A 6,000-nucleotide genomic window follows, 5' to 3' on the forward strand; every position below is an offset into this window, starting at 1 on the left:
TAAAATTTATAAAAATTAAAATTTTTGCCAATTTTTTGTTGACAATTTTAATAAAGAAACCCCTTAACAAATTTCAAAAAAATTTTGTATGTAATATATGTTTACATTGACTCGCCTGTTGATGCTGATCAAGAATATATAAAATATATAGGGTCGGAAATGATTCCTTCACAGCTTTTTTAACAATTAACTCTAGATCAAGACGTCTGTTAATGTCAAAAAAAAAACAGAAATATTTTTAATAATAAGATAGGTAACCCTCGATCCAACACTCACATAAAACCCCATAATAGCATAAAAATCCTCCACTTTTGATATCTGAGCTTTCCCCCTGAGGAATGACCAGAGAGGGGAAGTGACTTTGAATTAAGGCAACATTACCGAAGACCACCCGGCAACAATGGCCATTGCGCGACATCAATACCAATAGTACAAATTTATTTTTCTATATAAATTGCAATTTGCCGATGCTAATCTGGGAACAGGGGGTGGTGTGGGTATCCACCGAATGGGAATTGGGAATGATCTCTCTTCAATGCCGCCGCCGCCGATGCTCGATTGGCGCCAGCAACATGCACAGCAGCAGCAGCAGCAGCAACATGCAACATGCAACATCAACGACGACAGCAACGACCAGTAGCCGGCAACATTGGCATTGAGTACAATTAATTGAACACCAACAACAAATCGATTGCGCGAACAACAACAAAATGAACATCGGCCAAGAACAACGACAATAACAACATGACACATTGTGTTGTTCACATGCCGCCGCCGTTGTTGCTGTTGTTGCTGCTGTTGCTGCTGTTGCTGCTGTTGCTGCTGTTGCTGCTGTTGCTGTTGCTGTTGCTGCTGCTGCTGCTGTTGCTGCTGCTGCTGTTGCTGTTGCTGTTGCTGCTGTTGCTGTTGCTGCTGCTGTTGTTGCTGTTGTTGCTGCTGCAGGGCAACAACACAAAACCAGATGAAGACGACAAAAAGGAGCAACTACAGGAGCAACATCAGTAGCAGCAACAACCTGCCGGCAACATGTTGCCCGGTGTACAAAAATGTAGTCTTTTGTTATTTGCCGACGTCTTCTGCCAAGTGAATTAGCCCCCCAAAATCCCCTCCTAAACCATTTAGTTGAGGTGGAGATGTACTAGCTTAACTATCGGAAGTATCGGAAAAAATGATCAATGTGTGCAAAAATAAAGCTCCTATCTTGATAACTTAAATGTTTATATAGAGATACTGTCTTGATTTACAAAGAATATTCACTTATGGCTTAATTATAGCTCTATAAGTGTTGAAATATTCTGATCTTTCTATAAAAATAAACGATTTAAGCATAAATATAGCTTCAAAAAATATTAACTGCTAATATATCGAATAGAATTATCGGTTTCAGCAATAAAAATGGTTTCTATAGTTTTAATACCAATATATTTCCTCTTATACAATTATTATTATCTTATTTTGTTGTACTATACTATACTATACTATATATAGTATATATTCATGAATGTGATCATGACTGAATATCGATTTTCTTTCAATCAAAAATATCGATAGTTTAAGTAAACATCTCCATCAATATCCATCCGATAGTTATTTTTCTACGCTCTTTCCCATACCTAATCAACTTTGTCCATTAATAAACCAGTAGAATCTTCGGACCCACACACACACACACTCATACACACACACACTTATATCCTGGTGTCCTAGTGTCTAATTAGTGTCAACATTTCTGCCAGCAACATGTTGCTGACAACTCAAAAGACCTGCAGAGGGGCAATGCTAAGATTTTGAATAAAACCCATTTACATACACCCCAAAACCCGATGCCGACACCGTCTTGAAGGAAAACTGAATGGGAAAATAACACAAAAGAAAACTTTCACTTGACGTTAAACAAACATTGGGCCGAGTTGAGTTGAGTTGAGTTGAGTCGAGGCAGGCAGGCGACGTGCATTCCTGTCCTGTCAGGTGTCCTCAAATGAAATCAATTTGCCAAATGACATAAACAACAAATCAAAAGAGTGTGGGGGACCTCCCCTTATCGAAATCGGAGCCTTAGACTTACACCTGTGACAGGTTGTATTGTGTTTTGTTTTTTTTTTTTTTTAGTATATTTCCTTTTTGCTATTGATCGGTGGTAAATGTGAGGAATATGAAGAGAAACATATGGGAAATCATTAAAAAATTATATAATAAAAAAAAATAGAAGGATATGACCTTAATTTGTAATAGTATCAGAATAATAAAATTATAATAATAACTAGAATTATAATAAAAAACAGTAAGGATTTTCTGTGTCAAAAAGATAAATAGAATAAAGGTTTTAACGGCTCAAAATAATTTAAAAAATACTTTACTTTTGATTAATTAATACAAATTACTGCTCAAATAAGGGGTTTATAATAATTAAAATTTAGTTTTACACTTTTAAACACAATAAAAAGAATTGTATATGATTGCATCCCAAGCAAAATATACCTAAAATATTATTTAATATTAACTATAAATTTGAATTCCCAAATATTTATATATAACATATATATAAATATAATTTAAATGCTTATCACTAAATATATTTTCAAAAATAAACTATAAAGCATAGTTTCCATTTTTGACTATATTTATATTTAAATATCCTGCGAAGATTTAGAAATATAAGCTATAAATATTCTTTTGAAAAATGTATTTTAAAAAAATTATATTTATCATATTGCCGAAAATGAAATATACCGAAAAAATAGATTTTTAATTTAAAATATACCTATATTTGTAATATTTAAATATACTTGAATTAAATTCCGAAATAAACTATAGATATTCAAATCAAAACTTATTAAGCAAAGATCATTGAAATAAAAATATAAATAATCAATCAAGTGATTCATTTAAAAACATATTTAATTAAACAAAAAATATACCCATATATATATTATATTATCTTTTAAGTTCCCAACTATTTTTTTACATTCCTGAAAATTAATCCCATAGTAACATTTAACCCTGTGTGGCGTTAGTCTTTTTAGCTGGGTAATTTTTGGTAACATTTTCCGGTAATTTTTTTGTTTATTGACATAATTTCATTCGCTGGCTTAACTTTGGCAACGTTTTATAACCAAAAGGGGGAAGCCCCGGGGCTATGTTCGGTGCCAGTTGGAAGACTTTGACAGTCTTGTTGGCTCTATCTAAATGTCGTTCTAGTTTGCATTCTGGTAGCCAGCGTTGCTTTGATTGACAGTTTTATTAAGAGTATATATTCGTATTTACATACATATTATATATGTAAATATATATACAAATATGTATAAGATGAATGGGGGGGCGTATAAACAAAAATAACAATTTGTGTGGGCCTGACAGACAGGCATCCACCGGTGATGACATGGCATGCAAAGATAGTTGATGTATCTGCCAGATACAGAGATACATGTGATGCATAACACTGCTGTTGTTGTTGTTGTAGTGGTAGTACTTGGAAGGAGAAAGGGGCGGTAGTTATTTTGCGGAAGTGTCCGGAAACAGGCAAATTAATTAACACACTTGAGAAGTTGCCAAGCGTCGGCAATTAAAACTCATTAAATCAAGTTAAAAACTTTTTCGACTGATATCAGCATATCAGTATAGGGGCGGGCAAGGGGGGCGTGGCATGATGGCGGGGGTCTAGTCAAAGTTTCGTAACCTTCGCAATAAAGCCACTTAAGTGGGTCATAATGCAGACAAACAGCCAGCGGGGCCAAAAAAGCAGAAGGAGAAGGTGAAGGAGAAGGAGCAGGAGCATGAGGAGGAGCGCCAAGCAAACTTCTCTCTGGCATATTTATGCTGAAAGCGAAATTGAAAACTTTGCCACCGATATATGCAGCCACACATATATATATCTATATCTATATTCATATATATATATATAAATAGATAAATGCAGTGCTCTTTTCATACAGAGAACTCTATATAAAGTATCTGGAGTGGAGTTCTTAAAGCACTTACTTTTGGTTATTGTGGCTTTGAAAAAAACTTTAAATGCTGCCAAAAAGTATGCTACAAATTGGGGATTTCATTGAGAAAGGAATTATTTAATGGTAAAAATTAGGGAATTTATTAAAATAGGTATTTTTTTAGCTAGAAAAAAGGGATTTTTCAAAACAAGGGATTTTTAATGCTACAAAATAAGGAATTCATTAAAATAGGGATTTTTATTGCTAGAAAAAAATAAATTACTTAAAAAAAGGGAATTTAAATGCCATAAAATATGGATTTTTATTGCTAGATAAAAAGGAATTAACCAAAAAAAGGAATTTTTAATTCTAAAAATGAGGACTTTCGGAAAAAAGATAATAAGAATGCAAAAAAATATTTCTTAAATTAAGAAACTTTATCCCTTACACTCTTTTATTATTATTATTGTTTATGTTGCTTTGAAATCTCTTTAAAAGCTCTCAAAAAGTAAGCTTCAGTATGGGGAAATAAGTAAAAAGACACTAAGAAAGTTGGAAAATATTGTTTAAATCAAGAAAAATTAATATAAAATATCTGAGCATTCTTTAATATTTATTTTTATAGTTTTAATCATTTTTATTTTCTTTACAATGTATAGAGTTTTCAAAACACTTTAAACTGTGTTTAAAAATGTGATATAAATTCTTTTAAAAACCAAAAGCAGGTTTGGTTTAATATTGTAACTTAATTTTTGCAAAATTTTTAAAGAGTTAAAAACTAGAGATTTCTATACTAACCACCATATATTTTCCTAAAAATTCTAGATAATTTCTATAAAAAAGTTCACTCTTAGCAGTGCATCCTGTCTAATGTATCTGCCAGATGCATATGTATCTCCATCTCCATCGCTGTGTGTGCCGCACAACAAATGGCACAGAGTGAAAGAACGGAGCAACTTTCACTCTCCAAACTTGCGCTGTCTTAACAAATATACATATGTATGTATATATACATATAAATATATAAAAATATATCTATGTATGTATGTTTATAGCAATGCAAACCCAAACACAAACATATCGTCTATGGTTATATAGCCATCTGGGCAAACATTAAGTGCATAAAAATGGCATTAAATTGTGCGCAAAATAGCAGCAAATAAAATTTTGCAACGACTTTTTATGCAGCTGCTTCTCGTGCTCCTTTCCCCTGATCCTTCCCCAGATCCTTTTCCCTTCTTTTCCCACCCGAAGGAGCGCACAAATGTATGCAATATGCGGCATTAGACGGGGTATTACTATTTGTACCATTCGAATGTCCTTTGTGCAAGGATATCTGTCTGCTGTTCAGTGAATGCATCGACCGGTTGAGTGAATATATCTGTGGGATATTTAGTGAATTTGTTGTATCTTAAATACATGTACAGAGCTCAAAAGCGAATGGTGTGGAGTATCTTAAAGATATGTAACTTTAAGATGAAAGGTATATGAATAAAGAACTAATTTGAGGACTTTCCAATGACTTATGTTAATTTGTATGGCCTCAGTTTAGCTATATTTCAAATAGACGCTTAATTCCCTTCATTTCAAGCCTAAAAACTATCTATATATCCCCAAACATTCACAAATTAATTGTAATTAATTAGTTTGTCACTTTATTTCCCACCAAAAAGGCAAGTTGGAAAAGCGTAAATTAAATAATTACCCGCTCGTTGTTGGCGAAAACTCATTTGGTATTCATAATCTGGATTCCTCAATTGACTTGATCCCGGGGTTGGAAAAGTTGAAAGTGTTTTCCCACAGACGCTTTCCTTTGCCTTTCCTCGCTTTTCACAGATTGTTCCTGTCTGCCACTTGTTGTTGTTGTTGTTGTTGTTGTTCGCGCTTTTCTCAGAGTTTCCACTTGCAAGTCAAACACTCGCACTCGCACTGGCACAATGTGGCGTCAAGTATTTATTGTTGCAGTTTTCCACCAGACGGAACCCCCCTCTCCACCACTTTTCCTCCGAAGGAAAGTGAAAACTTTTCGCGAATAAAATTTTAAACCCAAACTATAACAAACAAACAAAAAAAA

This window comes from Drosophila serrata, unplaced genomic scaffold, assembly GCF_035046125.1.
Source record: "Drosophila serrata isolate PLE 108 unplaced genomic scaffold, ASM3504612v1 contig_276, whole genome shotgun sequence".
Taxonomy (NCBI): Eukaryota; Metazoa; Arthropoda; class Insecta; order Diptera; family Drosophilidae; genus Drosophila; species Drosophila serrata.